Source organism: Ovis aries, chromosome 9 (assembly GCF_016772045.2).
Source record: "Ovis aries strain OAR_USU_Benz2616 breed Rambouillet chromosome 9, ARS-UI_Ramb_v3.0, whole genome shotgun sequence".
In the NCBI taxonomy this organism is placed as follows: domain Eukaryota; kingdom Metazoa; phylum Chordata; class Mammalia; order Artiodactyla; family Bovidae; genus Ovis; species Ovis aries.
In genome coordinates this window covers 32,725,237-32,743,592 of record NC_056062.1, presented here as the reverse complement: position 1 = coordinate 32,743,592, position 18,356 = coordinate 32,725,237, and the positions used below count along the sequence as shown (strand labels likewise).

The following is an 18,356-nucleotide window of genomic DNA, read 5'->3' as shown; positions in this document are numbered from 1 at the left end:
TGGGATTCTCCAGGCAATAATACTGGAGTGGGTTGCCATGCCCCTCCTCCAGAGGATCATCCCAACCCAGGATCAAACCCGTGTCTCTTACTCTTCTGCATCGGCAGGTTGATTCTTTACCACTAATGTCGCCCGGGAAGCCCTTTAAAGTGTTTGGTTGTCTCTAAAAGATGAACTGCCGCAGTGCTCTCAAAGCCCACCTGTTTGTCTGTCTTAAAACATATTGAAGGTGTGATTAAAAAAAAAAAACTGGACACACCCAGACTGGACAGCCCCACCTTTCTGATGATAAACTTGAAGACTGCAGAGGGTGGGTCTGGGCCTCTTACTCCCCCCACCAGCCCCACGCCTACACTTTCCCACGCGGCTTGGGAATCCCACGGGAACCAGCCTGTGGGATCCTTTTTTATGAATCATTCTCGAATCTCACCTCTGCCACACCCTGAGATACTGGCTGTCAGCAGAGTGTTATTGCAAGAAAAAGAGGGGCAGGCATGCCCCTCTCCCCCATCACTGGGCTGATTCGGTCCAAACAAGGCCCAGGAACACCAGTGTTTGCACAAAGTCCTCCAACTTTGACTGAGCCTTCAAGAAGGGAACAGATTAAGTTGCTCCACCAAAGGCACATTTTCAGCTTTCTAACAATGATGACTAACTTCTGATTTAAGGTCTCATCAGAATGACATCTTTACCCAGTATGGTAATTATTTATATTTTATTCTATCTTGTTCTCTGGTATTAAAAATTATTTTTGGAATTAAAACCAAGTGAGGAGGGGAAAACGTCATTTCAGAACATAAAGGATACAAGCCTGGCCCAGGTCAGGCAGGGTGTTGCCCCATCAGTGATGACACCTCACAGCTGCCAGTGCTCCGGCAAAAAACCTGCCTCTGGGTCAGGGTCAGGGGGTGAGGGTGCCCTTCCATGCCTTGTGTAGCCAATCAGGTCAGGATGGAGCCTGCAAGGGACCCCAAGACTGCCCTGGGGCAGATGGGGGGCAGTCCCCCCACCCCATCTCTCCAGCCAACCTTCAAGGAGTCAGTGCAGACCTTGAATCAACACATTGGAGTTACGTTTGTTTTTTTTGCAAAGTTATCACCTTGGCAGCTTCCTTCAAATTCTGCTCTAAGCCTCTTCTCCTCAAAACATAAACCAGAAGGAGTCTTCCTGGATGCAGATGAAACAGTGGGCAGCAGCCGGGTCTGAGGATGGACTGTGGCCTTCACAACGGCCCAGCCTCCCGGCCCGCAGCCCCATCCAGGTAATGTGAGTGTCAGGTGAGGCCACAGGCTTCTGGCTCCTCCCTGAGTGGCTCCGTACCGCCTGAGACACTTGCTCAAAGATGAATCCCAGAGCATCTCAGCAGACGGTGGGGTCCAGGACCATGTTTCCAACAGGGCTCCCTGTGGGTCTTGTGCACTGATGTCTGGGGACAGAGGAGGGTCCCTTAAGCCCTTCCCACACCCCAGATGTTGGCTCTGCTCTTCAGAAGAACGAAGGTTCCCCATCTACACACACATCCCAGAACATCCTCATCCTGAGTCAGGGACTCACCCTCTGATTGCAGTATGCCTTGGTTTCAGTAACTCTACAGGGTGTTAGAACTAGGGGTAGGTCACCTCCTGCATCGTCTCTATCCTCAGTTGCTGTGAAATGATTGGGGTGGTGGTTGGAACAGGGAGACCAAAGTCCTTGTGTTTGAGGTCAGAGGTCACAGGGGAGGGGTGATTTTCTTCCTTCCCAGTGTCACCCTTCCCCTATGACCTCTGACCCCAAAGACATGGATGGAGGAGCCTGGCAGGCTACAGTCCATGGGGTCACAAAGAGTCAGACACGACTGAGCATGCACACAGGCACATATTCAGAAATCCACCCGGAAATTATCACCTGAACAGAATGGCTAGATGTATAGATACCATAACTGATGTCACATTATTTCTATGCATTTATACATTACTTTTCCTAGCAGAAACTCGGAGAAGGCAATGGCATCCCACTCCAGTACCCTTGCCTGGAAAATCCCATGGACAGAGGAGCCTGGTAGGCTACAGTCCATGGGGTCGCGAAGAGTCGGACACAACTGAGCAAATTCACTTTCACTTTTCACTTTCATGCATTGGAGAAGGAAATGGCAACTCACTCCAGTTTTCTTGCCTGGAGAATCCCAGGGATGAGGGAGCCTGGTGTGCTGCCGTCTATGGGGTCGCGCAGAGTCGGACACGACTGAAGCGACTTAGCAGCAGCAGCAGCAGAAACTAGTTTCCATGGTTGGATTTTTGCCCAAAATTTCATCCAACAGGGAAAGGAAGCCCAGCTTTACATGTATTATCCCACTGCTCCTAAGAGACAAGGATAGCTTTCCTTTGAGAACAGTGAAGTAAGCTTCAGAGATGTTACACTATGATGCACCAAGGTCATACAGCTAGTGATCAGAAATGGAATTTAAATATGTCTGAGGGTGAAACTGGTAGATCACAATGTCACAATCCTGTATTTCTCACGGTCACAGACATCTGCTTCTGGATGGTGCCTTTAGCCTTCCTTGCCTGAGACCCCTCCCCAGCGGGTTCTCCACCGCACTGTGGACTCTGCCCTGGTTCTTATGGAGCTGTGTTAAGCCACCACTAAGTACAGAACTTAAAAACAGAGAGCTGACTCTGAAACCGCGGGATGGACCATGTGACAGCCTCTGTGGACCCATATGACCTCTGTGGATGCATCAGCTCTAACATTCCACATGTGCCTCTGTTCACTCGAGAACTTCATAGAATGCGACCATTGCTTCTGACGTCTTGAGTTGTTATTTTTCACATGTTATCATCTTGCCTCTTCAAGTTAGATCGATATTCTTCACCCTCCCACATCCTAGCTTAGTCTCCAGGTCATGGATGACTGCATCCCCCAGGGACAACCTGCTTGTGTGCGTGTTCCCTACCTGGAACCAGTTATTAGCATCTCTGCTCAGGACAACACGATGACTCACGGTGAGCAAGCACAGCCCCCACAGAGGAGATATCCATCCTGCAATTTGCTAACAGATCTCATTTGTAGTTATAAGAACTGGGTGAGAAGATGGTGCAAGAGAACAGAGCAGAGTTTTCAGATTTGTTTATTTTCAATACGTAAAAAACTTCTGCAACAAAATTTAAATGGAAGCCCAGTTCGTTAAACAGATAAAAACAGGATTGCTTTAAGTCAAACGCTTTGGATGAAGGCCTGGAGGCTTCCTTGGCCATCCTACCTCCTGAAAGAAAAGTCGTTTGTAAACTTCCTGCAGACCTCCCAGCCCTTCAGTAAACCCCAGTTAAACTGTCGTCCTATGGAAGCAACCCTGGAAAGGCAGGCAGGAATCTCCCAGACTCACTCTTTCATAACAGCCACAGGAACACTGGGGGAAAGTGCAAACTAAGCCTTTTCAGAACTCTGAAGGTTGTGCAGAGGATCCAGCAACCCAAGGCCTGTTTATTCAGGAAAGACGGCTGAATTTCAGGTACAACAGCGAGCTCTGTGGTGTTCTACTTTGGCCCATTCCAGTCTCCCGTGTATCAGTTTCTTATTGCTGCTGTAACATGTTACCACATACCTGGTGCCTTAAAACTGCACAGATTTATCATCTTGTGTTTCCGCAGGTCAGGGATCTGACGTGGGTCTCACCGGCTGACATCCAGATGGTGGTAGAGCTGACTGCACTTCTCTCTAGATCCAGGGCCACCTGTGTCCTCGCTGGTGAAGCCTCTGCAGGCTGCCCTCCTCCTCAGCTCACAGCCCCTCACCCTCACAGGCAGCAAGCAGTGTAAGGCTGGGTCCTTCCTACATCACATCACACAACCTTCTCCTTAGCCCTCATCCACCTTTAAAGAGCCTTCTGACTACACGAGGCCCACACAGGCATTCCTGGGTCAGGAAGATCCCCTGGAGATGGGGATGGCTACCAATTCCAGTATTCTGGCCTGGAGAATTCCACAGACAGAAGAGCCTAGCAGGCTACAGCCCATGGGGCAGCAAAGAGTTAGACACGTCTGAGCAAGTAACACACAGAGACAATTCGTAACAATCCTTTATAAGATCAGCTAACTGGCAATTCCACCTGCAAAATTATTCTTCAAAAATGAAAGATAAATTAAGATGTGCCCAGATAAACGATAACTGAGAGAATTTGGAACTAGGAGTCATGCCTTTCAAGAAATACTGAGAGAGGTGTTTCAAGCTGAAATGATAAGACATGAAACTGTAATTCAAAGGCTTATTAGGAAAAGAGAGCACATTAAGACTCAACTACAATGGTAAATACGAAAGACAATGTAACTATATGTTTGTTTGTAACTCATTTCTTCACCAGATGATGTAAAAGATACAGTACACATTACTAAAATATGTTGATGGGCTCATAATGTATAAAAATGTAACTTACATGACAGTAATAGCACAAAGCAGAGTGGAAGATACACGGCTATACCGGAGTATTGGAGCGAAGATTTTGCAGTCTCTTGAATTTAAGTTGGTATATCTCTGGACTACACTGCTTTAAATTATGTTAATAATTAAAACTGGTGGAGAAAAAAGAACAGAAAGCACACAACACAGAAAGAAAATAAATAGGAAAATGGAAGCTATAAAGCCTACGTTATTACTAACTGTACTAAATGCAAATAGGTTAAACACCCCAATCATAAGAAAAACATTGATAGAGTGAATTAAAAGGAAAACATGATCCAATAACATACTGTCTACACGAAGACACACTTTAGATTCAAAACTACCAGTCAATTTAAAATAAAATGATAGACTTCTTGCTACACTTAACAAACTCCCAGCTTGATTTTTAAAGAAATTGATACTTCAGTTCAGTCACTCAGTCGTGTCTGACTCTTTGCGACCCCATGAATTGCAGCACGCCAGGCCTCCCTGTCCATCACCAACTCCTGGAGTTCACCCAAACTCATGTCCATCGAGTCGGTGATGCCATCCAGCCATCTCATCCTCTGTTGTCCCCTTCTCCTCCTGCCCCCAATTCCTCCCAGCATCAGAGTCTTTTCCAATGAGTCAACTCTTCACATGAGGTGTCCAAAGTATTGGAGTTTCAGCTTCAGCATCAGTCCTTCCAATGAACACCCAGGGCTGATCTCCTTCAGAATGGACTGGTTGGATCTCCTTGCAGTCCAAAGGACTCTCAAGAGTCTTCTCCAACATCACAGTTCAAAAGCATCAATTCTTCGGCGCTCAGCCTTCTTCACAGTCCAACTCTCACATCCATACATGACCACTGGAAAAACCATATAGCCTTGACTAGATGGAACTTAGTCGGCAAAGTTATGTCTCTGCTTTTGAATATGCTATCTAGGTTGGTCACAACTTTTCTTCCAAGGAGTAAGCGTCTTTTAATTTCATGGCTGCAATCACCATCTGCAGTGATTTTGGAGCCCCAAAAAATAAAGTCTGGCACTGTTTCCATTGTTTCCTCATCTATTTCCCATGAAGTGATGGGACCAGATGTCATGATCTTCATTTTCTGAATGTTGAGCTTTAAGCCAACTTTTCACTCTCCTCTTTCACTTTCATTGAGAAACTTTTTAGTTCCTCTTCACTTTCTGCCATAAGGGTGGTGTCATCTGCATATCTGAAGTTATTGATATTTCTCCCAGCAATCTTGATTCCAGCTTGTCTTCCAGTCCAGCGTGTCTCATGATGTACTCTGCATAGAAGTTAAATAAGCAGGGTGACAATATATAGCCTTGACGTACTCATTTTCCTATTTGAAACCAGTCTGCTGTTCCATGTCCAGTTCTAACTGTTGCTTCCTGACCTGCATATAGGTTTCTCAAGAGGCAGGTCAGGTGGTCTGGTATTCCCATCTCTTTCAGAATTTTCCACAGTTCATTGTGATCCACACAGTCAAACGCTTTGGCATAGTCAATAAAGCAGAAGTAGATGTTTTTCTGGAACTCTCTTGCTTTTTCCATGATCCAGTGGATGTTGGCAATTTGATCTCTGGTTCCTCTGCCTTTTCTAAAACCAGCCTGAACATCAGGAAGTTCACGGTTCATGTATTACTGAAGCCTGGCTTGGAGAATTTTGAGCATTACTTTACTAGCATGTGAGATGAGTGCAATTGTGCGGTAGTTTGAGCATTCTTTGGCATTGCCTTTCTTTGGGATTGGAATGAAAACTGACCTTTTCCAGTCCTGTGGCCACTGGTGAGTTTTCCAAATTTGCTGGCATATTGAGTGCAGCACATTCACAGCATCATCTTTCAGGATTTAAAATAGCTCCACTGGAATTCTATCACCTCCACTAGCTTTGTTCATACTGATGCTTTCTAAGGCCCACTTAACTTCACATTCCAGGATGTCTGGCGCTAGGTGAGTGATCGCACCATCGTGATTATTTGGGTCGTGAAGATCTTTTTTGTACAGTTCTTCTGTGTATTCTTGCCACCTCTTCTTAATATCTTCTGCTTCTGTTAGGTCCATACCTTTTCTGTCCTTTATCGAGCCCATCTTTGCATGAAATGTTCCCTTGATATCCCTAATTTTCTTGAAGAGATCTCTAGTCTTTCCTATTCTGTTGTTTTCCTCTATTTCTTTGCATTGATCGCTGAGGAAGGCTTTCTCATCTCTCCTTGCTATTTTTTGAAACACTGCATTCAGATGCTTATATCTTTCCTTTTCTCCTTAGCTTTTCGCTTCTCTTCTTTTCACAGCTATTTGTAAGGCCTCCTCAGACAGCCATTTTGCTTTTTTGCATTTCTTTTCCATGGGGATGGTCTTGATCCCTGTCTCCTGTACAATGTCATGAACCTCCGTCCATAGTTCATCAGGCACTCTATCTATCAGATCTAGCCCCTTACATCTATTTCTCACTTCCACTATATAATCATAAGAAATTTGATTTAGGTCATACCTGAATGGTCTAGTGGTTTTCCCTACTTTCTTCAATTTAAGTCTGAATTTGCCAATAAGGAATTGACAAGTTCACCATAAAACGTATATGTCAATGCCGGGAACCCAACGTAGCCAAAATATGGAATGACTGTAGAACTTACTGCAAAGCTGCAGTCATGAAGCAAGTAGGATATGAGCAGAGCAGACACAAAGAACAATGGGATGGAAGTGAGAATGCAGAATTCAGTTCCCACATCTACGATCTGTTGGTTTCTGACGCACAGCCAAGACAATTAAATGGGGGAATAAATAGCATCTCCGACAACTGCTGCTGGGACTGAATACACAGGAGAAACACATGCATCACAGCCCACAGAAACCATCCCAGAACGGACCACAGACCTGCCTGTGAGAGCTAACACTGCAAATAGAATAAAATACAGGAGCTGGGGGACATCCCTGGTGGTCCAGGGGTTACAACTCCGATCTCCCACTGCAGAGGGCCCGAGTTTCATTTCTAGTTGGAGAACTAGATCCCAAATGCTGTGAATAAAAAGATCCCTTGGCACACAGACAACTCAGGAGAAGAGGCACAGCAGAGAGGAGCTTCCAGTTCAGCCCCAGGTCCGCTGCTGGGAACATGAGACATGCCGTCCACAGCGGAAAGGACCTCAGCCCTGAGCATGCGACCCAGGCATGGACACACCAGCCCTGGTCTCGGGCTTCCGGGTTCATGCCAGGGGGCATGTGCACCCTCAGGGGCCGCAGGCTGCAGGGGCACAGGCAGGTGACGCAGGGGAATGAGGGGATGAAGGGCATGCAGGGCATTTTAAAGCAGCCCCTCCCTTCATCACAAGCCAGATCCCCGGGTTGCCTGCTGTTTTCCACCTTCATATAAAGACAAAAACTCTGATCTTGTCTAGATCCTGGTTTTTTTGCAAATGCATCAGCGTGGAATGGAGTGGAACAGGCTGTAATGGGTGTGCCCCCCCAACAGCTGGACGCTGCGAGCACTCAGACGCTAGGTATGTATTATGGATTCAGCAAGCCTGTGTATTAGATATCATAATTATCCCCATTTCACAGAGAAAAAACCTAAAGCATTAGAGGTTAAGAGGTGAATTTGCCCAGGTCACAGCTGCCAAAGGAGTTTTGGCGTGTTTGATTGAAGCCAATGACAGTCCATTCAGGCAGCCAGGTGATGGCCCAGGACAGCTTGAAGTCCAGCTTCTCCCCCAAACCCCCTGCCAGGCTGTCTAATTTAGTTTAGTTCCAGAAAGTCAATACATTTATTATTTTAAAGAAAAATGAAAACATTCCAGAAGAACATTGGAGTATAATTCCAAGCTCAAAAGAACACAAAGATCACTTTACAAAGAAGTGCTCTAATGAATGAACTCTCCGTGGGGGGTGGGGAGTAGGAGGAAAAATAAAGCTGGATTTCCTTGGGATCAACTCAGCCCTTTAATTCTGACTCTCGGTTACTAACAAAACACTCTCCTGTGCAGAGTTTCACCCCATGACTTTATCAAACAGGAAACTGTGGGAACCTTCACCAAAATTGATTCATACATTCTTCCAATAAATCATCAGCTTTGCCATTGTCCTTTCAATAAATTTTTAGGAAAGAAAGGAAACTACAATAAATTCTCTAAAATTCAGGACCTGCTGAAGGATGCTGCTGTCTCTCCCACCTTCCTCTATAAAGGACTCCAGAAGAATCAAAGGAAAGATGTACTTTTAAAAGAAAGAAAAAGAGGGGAAAAAAATTTTTAATGAAGAATCTAAATGTATTCATAAGGAAAGAAGAATTGTCAGCTGACCTCTGCAACAGTGGAGGTCGTGGACGTCCTCAGGCTGGCTGCTGCTCCCAGCCTCCCCCCAGGGCCCCTGGGCGGGGTCTCCTTCCTGTCCTCACCTGGGAAACACCACACAGCTTCATTTCTCTTTACACGGATGAGACCCACATTGGAGTCTGCAGCCCGAGCCCCAGTCTCAGGTTTCGGTCCAGGAGTTCAGACCGTCTGCCTGGCAGCTGCACGGGCACCTCGCAGGGACGGCCACCCAGGAGTTCCCAACCTGGACCCCGTTCCCCGCTCCTGCCCTGGCAGCTCTGGACTGCAGTCCAGTTACAGTCCAGCTTCCGCACAACCCTGAGAGTCCTTCCTAGCAGCCGCGCCCATGCCCCGTCCCAGGCCCCGCTCCACGGCGTCACTGCCCCAGGTCCGGTCAGTGCAGCTCTTTCAGCCTGGCTAATGCCCAACCCCACCGCCTTCCCTGCAGTTAGGATGCTGGAGGTCAGCCTCAAGCCCCATGAAGCCTCCTCTGTGCCGTGCAGGAGGCAGATGAACCCAGTGGGCCCTGCAGCCTCTCTCGGGGGCAGGAATGGGGGTCCTGGGCACCACGGGCTGGTCTGACCACTCGGACACCCCAGGAGGGGTGGGCAGGGAAGCAGGAGGCGGTGTGCCCAGTCTGCGTGTGTGGGAGGGGCAGCCAGGCCATGAGCACAGTTCCCTAAATGCTGTCTGCACCCAGTTCTGAAGTCGGCCTACCCCCAGTTATGTCCACTCCCAATCCCTCCTCTAAGGGGGCTCTGGCACTCTGGGCCACTCCACTGCCCGTCTCCCCCCCTGGCCAGGCCTTAGACCCAGACCCCACTGGAATCATCATCCTTGCCAGTCCTGAGCCTGCTTCTCTGCCTGGCCAGGTCCTTCCCACAGAACCACCATGCAGGCCCTCCTCTAGACTGTAAAACCCCTCCCCGCTCCTCCTCTGACCTGTCCCTGGCCTCCCCCAACCCCCACCAAGGCCTCAGGTGAAGATGGGGCAGGCGCCTGGGGTCTGCAGAATGACCGTCCCTTGCGCCAGCCACCCCCATCACAGGCTGGCCAGGCAACCTCACCTCTTGGGAGTAAGCGAACTGCCCTTGGTCTAAATAAACAAACGCCACCCCTGCTTCTCTCCCCTGGCGTAACAGCTGCTGTCTGGCCCACTCACTGGGAAAGGCAGGGTTCTCTTCCTTCATCATTTCAAATTGTCATTAAATCATCAGTTACAGTGTCCCATTTCCAGCCTCAGAAGTCTTCCTCACGGAGGCGAAGCTGCAGCCTAAAGCCAACACTGGGCCGGGGAACTCCAGCCAGGCCTCTCCCAGCCCTGGGGCTCTGCATCTTCACTTCCACCGTGGAAACAACGATGCCAGCCCCACGGGCCATCTGGACTGCACAAGCCCTTCAGGGAGGCCACCAGGGTGGAGCTGGCCGGGGGGCTGCCCACACCCCACCACGGCCACTTGTACCTCTGGTGGTGGCCTCTAGTTGAGGGCACTTACTGGCTCCACCCTCCCCCTTCACTGGAACTTGAGTGTCAGTGGATGAGAAAGTATGCTGAATAATTTCAGTGCTGCCCAGAGGTCAGACAGTTCACAAATGCTTTCCCTTTCTAAACCTAGAATCCGCCCTCGTATCGTCCTTTCCCAGAATTCATCCTTCCACGGCTCGCTCTGTGAGTTCCTCTAATGTAAAAATATTTGGCAGCTTTTTTACAAAAAAAAAAAAAAAGTTCAGCTGCCTAAAATCAAGAGTTTCTATAATATAATCTGGTTATGATATCCCTTCAGGAAAAATAATGATGAAAAGCTTTCTGGTAGGGAAGTTATATTGTGGAAAAATGACTTTGCTGCTTATGAAGTCAGGTTTACTTCTGAATTGCTAAATGTATGCCCAGAGATTTAAATATTCTGAGATGTGGTTTTCCTCTGAAGCTCTGAGCTGTGCTGAGTGTGGGGCCTGTGGGGTCTCTTTGGGGTGATGCAAAGCAGACCAGACTTTTGTTCCCAGGAGAAGGGCTGCCTCCAAACCTGCCATGGAATTAGGGTCCTTTCTCTCAATGCAACAACTTTCTCAATAACGGAAAATGTTGTTTCAACAGAGAAACTACAGCTCCAGATTCAGGAGATATTTTTTCAAATTTTGTTTCTGTTCTCACATAAGAGAATTAATCATAAGAAGTTCATAGCATTGCAAAGAATTCAAGGGTCAGTGAACAAAATATGTTGAGTCCTGACTTAGCGAGGAGACAATGTCTGTTTTAACAAGTCTTCCTTGTCTGGAAGAACATGACCATGCCTGTGTGTGTGCAAAAGTCGCTTCAGTCATGTCCAACTGTTTGTGACCCCATGGGCTGTAGCCCATCAGGTTCCTCTGTCCATGGGATTTTCCAGGCAAGAATATTGGAGTGGGTTGCCATTTCCTCCTCCAAGGGATTTTCCCGACCCAGGGATTGAACCTGCAGCTCCTGAGGCTCCTGCATTGCCAGTGGATTCTTTATCACTGAGCCAGCAGGGAAGCCCAAGAATGACCATGCCAGGTGTTACTTCCATGCCAGGCACCTGAGCGATCTCTCCCTATTTCGTGTTCCAGGACACAGATCCAGGGATCCACAATGGAATTCCATGTCCTAATTGGAGCCACCTCACCTCCTTCCTCCCTGGGGGACTCAGCTAGATTCACTGCCCCTGCAGACCAGAGCACACATGTCCATCTACCTCCACGGACACCCACCCTCCACCTCCTCCCTGCTGCTCCAGTCCAACTGAAATCACCCCCTGATGGTCCAGCGACCCTGCCCCCCAGTTTCAGCACCTCAACCTTGATCTAAACTCTTATGTCCCAGAGCCCCCAGCATCCCCAAGTAACGGGCTTCGGGGCTCTTTGTGTCCACTTTCCTTACAGTAAAAACCTAGCAAATAAAAGAAAAATACACCCTCAGTTCAGTTCAGTCGCTCAGTCGTGTCCGACTCTTTGCAACCCCATGGACTGCAGTACGCCAGGCTTCCCTGTCCATCACCAACTCCCAGAGCTTGCTCAGACTCATGTCCATTGACTTGGTGATGCCATCCAACCATCGCATCCTCTGTCACCCTCTTCTCCTCCTGCCTTCAATCTTTCCCAGAATCAGGGTCTGTTCAAATGAGTCAGCTCTTTGCATCACAAGGCCAAAGTATTGAAGTGTCAGCTTCAGCATCAGTCCTTCCAACGAATATTCAGGACTGATTTCCTTTAGGATGGACTGGTTGGATCTCCTTGCAGTCAAGGGACTCTCGAGAGTCTTCTCTAACACCACAGTTCAAAAGCATCAATTTTCTAGCACTTAGCTTTCTTTATGGTCCAACTCTCATATCCATACATGACTATGGAAAACCATAGCTTTGACTAGACAGACCTTTGTCCGCAAAGGAATGTCTCTGCTTTTTAATATACTGTCTGCTAAGTCACTTCAGTCATGTCCGACTCTGTGCAACCCCATAGAAGGCAGCCCACCAGGCTCCCCCGTCCCTGGGATTCTCCAAGCAAGAACACTGGAGTGAGCTGCCATTTCCTTCTCCAATGTATGAAAGTGAAAAGTGAAAGTGAAGTCGCTCAGTCGTGTCCGACTCTTGGTGACCCCTTGGACTGCAGCCTACCAGGCTCCTCTGTCCATGGGATTTTCCAGGCAAGAGTATTGGAGTGGGGTGCCATTGCCTTCTCCAAATATACTGTCTAGGCTGATCATAGCTTTTCTTCCAAGGAGCAAGCGTCTTTTAATTTCATGGCTGCAGTCACCATCTGCAGTGATTTTGGAGCCCCCCCAAAAAAAGTCTGACACTTTCCACTGTTTCCCCATCTATTTGCCATGAAGTGATGGGGCCAGATGCCATGATCTTCGTTTTCTGAATGTTGAGTTTCAAGCCAGCTTTTTCACTCTCCTCTTTCACTTTCATCAAAAGGCTCTTTAGTTCCTCTTCACTTTCTGCCATAAAGGTGGTATCATCTGCATATCTGAGGTTATTGATATTTCTCCCAGAAATCTTGATCCCAGCTTGTGCTTCATCCAGCCCGGCATTTCGCAAGATGTACTCTGAGTATAAGTTAAATACGCAGATTGACAATAGACAGCCCTGACATACTCCTTTCCCAATTTGAAACCAGTCTATTACTCCATGTCCGGTTCTAACTGTTGTTTCTTGACCTGCATACAGATTTCTCAGGAGGCAGGTCAGGTAGTCTGGTATTCCCATCTCTTGAAGAACTTCCCACAGTTTGTTGTGATCCACACAGTCAAAGGCTTTGGCATAATCAATAAAGCAGAAGCAGATGTTTGCTTTCTATATGATCCTGTGGATGTTGGCAATTTGATCTCTGGTTCCTCTGCCTTTTCTAAATCCAGCTTGAATATCTGGACTTTCATGGTTCACATACTATTGAAGCCTGGCTTGGAGAATTTTGAGCATTACTTTCCCAGCATGGGAGATGAGTGCAATTTTGTGTTAGTTTGAGCATTCTTTGGCATTGCCTTTCTTTGGGATTGGAATGAAAACTGACCTTTTCCAGTCCCGTGGCCACTGCTGAATTTTCCAAATTTGCTGGCATATTGAGTGCAGTACTTTGACAGCATCATCTTTCAGGATTTGAAATAGTTCAACTGGAATTCCATCACCTCCACTAGCTTTGTTTGTAGTGATGCTTCCTAAGGCCCACCTGACTTTGCATTCCAGGACATCTTGCTACAGCTATGTCTTGGTCAGCTATTTTGGCAAGAAACACCAATTAGTGAGGCATGAGACTTTAAACAGTCTCAAGGGCATCTTCAGAACACTTATGGATATAGAGACAAACTGAAGGGGCTTCATGGTGGAAGAAGCAGGCACAGAACTTCTTAATCATGTGGTCAAATTCAGTAACAAGAAAAGTCAACATCGATTGCCACCTGATAAGATCATTGCTTTGATATTCTGGCCAAAATATGTACAGACCAGGTCTAATCATGAGCAAACTCTGGAACATCTCAAATGGAGTAGTATTCTGGAAAATTACTAGCATTGGTTTTTTCTTAATGTTTACAGTCACAAAAGTCAAGGAAACACAGAGACGCTATTCTAGATGGAAGGCGGGTGAGGAGCCGGGAGAAGGGTGCAGTGGGCCTGAGTCCTGATGAAGGCTGTTGTTGCAACACTTGGACACGTTTGAATGGGGCCTTGGTGCAACCCTGGCAAGTTTCCTGTAAGTTCCAAATTGTTCTTAAAAAGTTTACTTTAAAATGTCTTTTGCTCTTTCTCATTTTTGCCTGTGACTGGTGACATAGTTTGGTTGTATTTAAATGGATGAAAATTATACTTTATAAACGTGTTTGAGTGTGTCTGTGAGATAAATGGACCAACACACAGATACGGTCTTAGATTTCAGTTAAGTGCATTTGCACATGACATCACAAAACTGTGGACACAAATACAAATGCTTCCATACTTAAACATACACCAACTTAAATCTTTGTCTCCAAGCTCTACCATGGAGAAGAAATTAGAAATGCAAACCCACCAGTGTTTCAAGAAGCCCTGAGTCACTGTTTCTGGGGAAGCAGGGCCTCCGTGAGCAGTGACAGGCTCTGTATGGACTTCTGAAAGGATGCTCTCTAATTCTAAAGCGTGGAGGTGGACCAGAACATCTTCCATTCTCTTTCTAGTTTCACTTCAAGGACAGAACCCCCAGCTGCTAATGTCGCCAGCCCAGCGGGCTCTTGACTCCAGGGCCCTCCTCTGAGGGTGATGGGGCCAGAAGCTCTCCTCTTCCGCCACATCCCACTTGAGGCTAGGCTGCTGCCAGGCCACTACAGCCCTCTAGCCCCCACCCCCCACACCAGCCCTGGGAGCAGCACAGGACACAGATCTACAGGGGAAGGGTGGGGGGTGCTGCCGTCCACAGAGGCCCAGGAGGGGTCGGCACCTGCAAGGGGTCCCTGGGTGGAGCACGCACGTGCTGTACATTGGATGACAGACACATTTTATGGGCCCATTTCCAGAACCATTTCTTTCCCACCCGTCACCTTTGACAAAGTCATTCCTTGGACACTGATGCCAACCAAGTCCTCAGAACAGAACTTGTTCTTATGATTAAATCCCAAGCAAACACAGCCACTCTACCCAAGATGCTGAAATCCTCACTTTTTCTCTTTCTGCTGCCCAGCCCTGGAACTTCTGCTCCTAATCTCTAAGACTTGCCTGAACTCTGAGAATCTGCGAGTCTTGGTCTCTAGGATCTGCCCAGCAAAGCATCTCTACCAGCAGTGTCTTAGAGGGTCTCTGGAAACCCCTGGTGGGCCGGACACACCAGTCCAGACTCTATACCAGGTCAGAGAGGACTGTGGTCATGGGTGGGTAGATGGCCGACACCCCCACCCCTCGGGACAAGCTGGGGGGCAGCCGCGTCACCTCCACCCAATCACTACCGAAACCCACCTCTCCAGGACTATTACAATCCGTGCTTCTCATCCTTCCCCAAACATCTTGTTCTGAACTCTGGACATTGATGTGGACTGAGGATGAATCGAAGCCAGTGGGCAGGCTGGTGGAGGGCGCGGGCCCCGTAATGTCCAGGGTTTTGTTTACTGGACTCTCTTAGCGACGCTGCCAACTCGGGGTTTTTGCAATCTTGTCCTGAAAGGCTTCAATGAAGCCTTTATATGGAACTAAGTCATCTCAGGGTTGGGCTGGCCCGTGGGCCTGGATATTTATTTACACTTGTTGACCTGAGCTTAGCTCATTCCGTGGCTGTAACTGTGATCTGGCCCCAGGGCTGCCTCTGTGCCATGGAGCACACCCTGGACGTAGACACACATTCACAGGAAAACCGAAAGCAGATTCTTACACAGCGCCTTTACACAGAATCCTCTCCCCATCACCTTACCAAAAGGCAGCTCATTTCCTTGCACTTGGTGATGAGCAGGAGGGCTTCCAAGGAGGGCTGCCGGCCGGGTCGGTCAAGCGGCAGAAGGTTCGGGGTCTGGCTCCAGGCCCCGCCACGTGGGCAGCGCCCCTCCCTCCGAGGAGGACGGCCAGGGAAGGGAGTCTGGCTCACAGAGGAGTCACTATAGAGGCTGAACCCAGCCAAGTCGCCTTCTCCCTCTTTCTTTGCTTGTTTTCAGTCCACCTGGGCGTTCACTGCCAGACCTTGTTTTGTTCTGTTTCTTTCCTGGTTCTCAGTTTTAAGGCAGATTTAAAGCGCACAGATGCTGTGCAGAGGGTCCTTGACAGGAGGGTCTGCCTGTCAAACCCCGATGGGCTCCCCGGCTGGGTTGTTTGGTTTAGAGGAAGTTACCCCATGTGGAGATGTCCCTTCAGTGGGTCTGTGGGAGCAGGGGTGTTCAGGATGCTCCATGTTGTCACTGTGGTCTAGCCACTAAAGTCCTCATACTAAACGGATACTTCTTTCAAGGGGTTCACCTGCAAGGCTGATGCCTGTGGAGGCTGTCTGCTCCCTGGGCCCCCCGGGGCACAGCACATGTGGAATGATTCCTTGCGTGTTTTACTGCACGGCTTTTCCTTCTGCATTTTGGAGTATTCGTGGATAAACGTTGTTATTTCAATAACACGAGTAGCCGAGAAAGAAGTGCTACAGCTGGGAACCAGCCGAAGGAAACTCACAAAGTGGATCGAATGGCCAGTTCTCTCTCATACTTTCTCAAGCTCAGTAATGAATGAAAGATAAACAAAGAGTGTGCAAACAGTGAAAACCAAATTAGATTTGAGGTTCCTGCCCCCTCTGATTTAATAATAAATAATCCAAACAGTTATCGTTTGGGGGAGTAAGGAAGTGATGCTACAAAAATAAACGCTCTCTCTGCCAGAGGCCTTCAGCCCCAAGCCACCACGGTGAGAGCAGGGCTGCGACCCCACAACCCCCCAGCAGGGAAGGAGGTCCTTTCAGCCCCACATTCCACCCACACCCTGCCCCCGCTCCGTGAGGATGAGAAACCCAGGAAGCATTAGATGTTCCATGTTCCTAGCGGCTGGGACTCTGTGTCTTTTTTGTTTTTTTTAGGTCTTTTGAAAGTGAAAGATAGATTTGGTTTTAATTTTCACTTATTAATATTTTTGTCTATGAAAGTAACTTTCTGAATGAAGGAAGATTCTGTGTTAAGCATGCATAGTCAGGAGTCAAATTTCACATCATTGCCTGTGGTCAGCATAACCTACAAGATTCAGGCCACTCTGGAACAGGACAAAGCTACTGGACCCAGGCTTGCTTGCTCCTCCCCAGGTCCCACTCCAGACACAGCATCCAGGCCAGGAAACTGCCGATGGCGCCGTAGGAAGCCCAGGGGATTCGGCTGAGCCTCCAGCCCCAAACTCCAGCCCAGAGAGCAGAGCCCAGAAGGAACCCCGCTGTCTGGAGGGGTAACTGCCCATGTGGAGGAAAGAGCAGAAGAGTACAGCCAGCCCATCGAGGGAGGGGTCCCCATGGCAGAGGTCACTCCTGCTCAGCACGGGGCTCCAGGCCCCAGGCACCTCTGATGTGAATGTGACTTTGCCTGGTTTTCTCCCAAGAGCTGCTTCTCTCTGGTGGGGGCAGGCGAGGGCCCTCCAAGGAGGTGGCCACCTGGCAGGGGGCCCATCTCCGAATGAACTGGAAGGTGTGACGAACCAGGCTCCAGGGAGGAGACATGAGTCCCTGTGAGCTTGGCAGGGCACCCCCCACCCCCTCCCCAGATGCTCATCCAGGCAGCTCCCAGACAGACAGTCCCTCCCGGGAGGAGCGTGTGGAAGGGCACCCGCCCGGCACACGGGAGCGGGGGCTGAACCATCCTCTGGCAGGAAGACGTTCAAAGGGAACTTTTCCTACAATTGTAACAGGGAGCTGCTAAAAATGAGGCCCTGCTTGACGGGGAATCTACTGGAAACAGGCTATTAATAGGTTTGGGTAGGACGGCTGCCCAGCGGGCAGCCTGCTGGGCAGGGCGGGGAGGGAGCCCTCCTCTGACTGGCCTCGTAGAGGGACACAGGGGAGCCTACAGTCCTGTCTCTGCCCACCCGTGACTGACCAGAACAGACGGCTGGACACTCAGGGCGAGCCAAGATAAGAGGTCCCCTGCCTGTCAGAGACAGTCCAGGGTCACAGTCAAAGGGCCACAGGACACACACACCCCTGCCCCTTAAACTTCGGAGAGCGGTTCACTTCACTAGCGACCAGGAGCCAGCCAATTCTGCCCTGGAAGCGCCCTGACCCCACCTCTGTTCAGCTCGCGCCACAGAGCGAGGCACAGGTCCTTCCAGCCCAGTTCTGCCATCACACGTGTGTTGGGGGTGGAGCCCACGGTCCCCTCCACGGCGCTGCCTGACCTTGCCTTGCAGGGCCGGCAGGAGCCACATCACTGGGCAGTGTCAGGAGGACAGAGAAAAGTCATGCAGTATGCGTAAGAGCGGGTGAAAACAACCTGATCCTGTCACAGGCAAAGCCCTGAGCTCTTGCACATGCTGTGGCTCCCCAGCGGGCATTCTGGAGAACCCTGGAGCATTCAGCACAAAGTACAGAGAATCCCACCCACTCCCGCTCTCAGGTGACCTCAAGCAGCTGGCCTGACCTTTTTGAGCCTCGGTTCCCTTAATTACCTGGTGGCTCAGTCAGTAAAGAATCTCCCTGCAATGAAAGAGACCTGCGTTTG

At 48.9% G+C, this 18,356-nt stretch overlaps 1 long non-coding RNA gene across 1 annotated transcript in view; it reads right to left on the bottom strand.

Moving 5' to 3' along the window:
- LOC132657167 (uncharacterized) overlaps window positions 1-17,665 on the bottom strand; it is a 30,023-nt gene extending 12,358 nt beyond the window's left edge. Inside the window, exon 1 of the long non-coding RNA XR_009594942.1 lies at window positions 15,602-17,665. This is a non-coding gene — a long non-coding RNA (uncharacterized LOC132657167). The remainder of the gene's footprint in view (window positions 1-15,601) is intronic.
- Window positions 17,666-18,356: the final 691 nt, after the last annotated feature.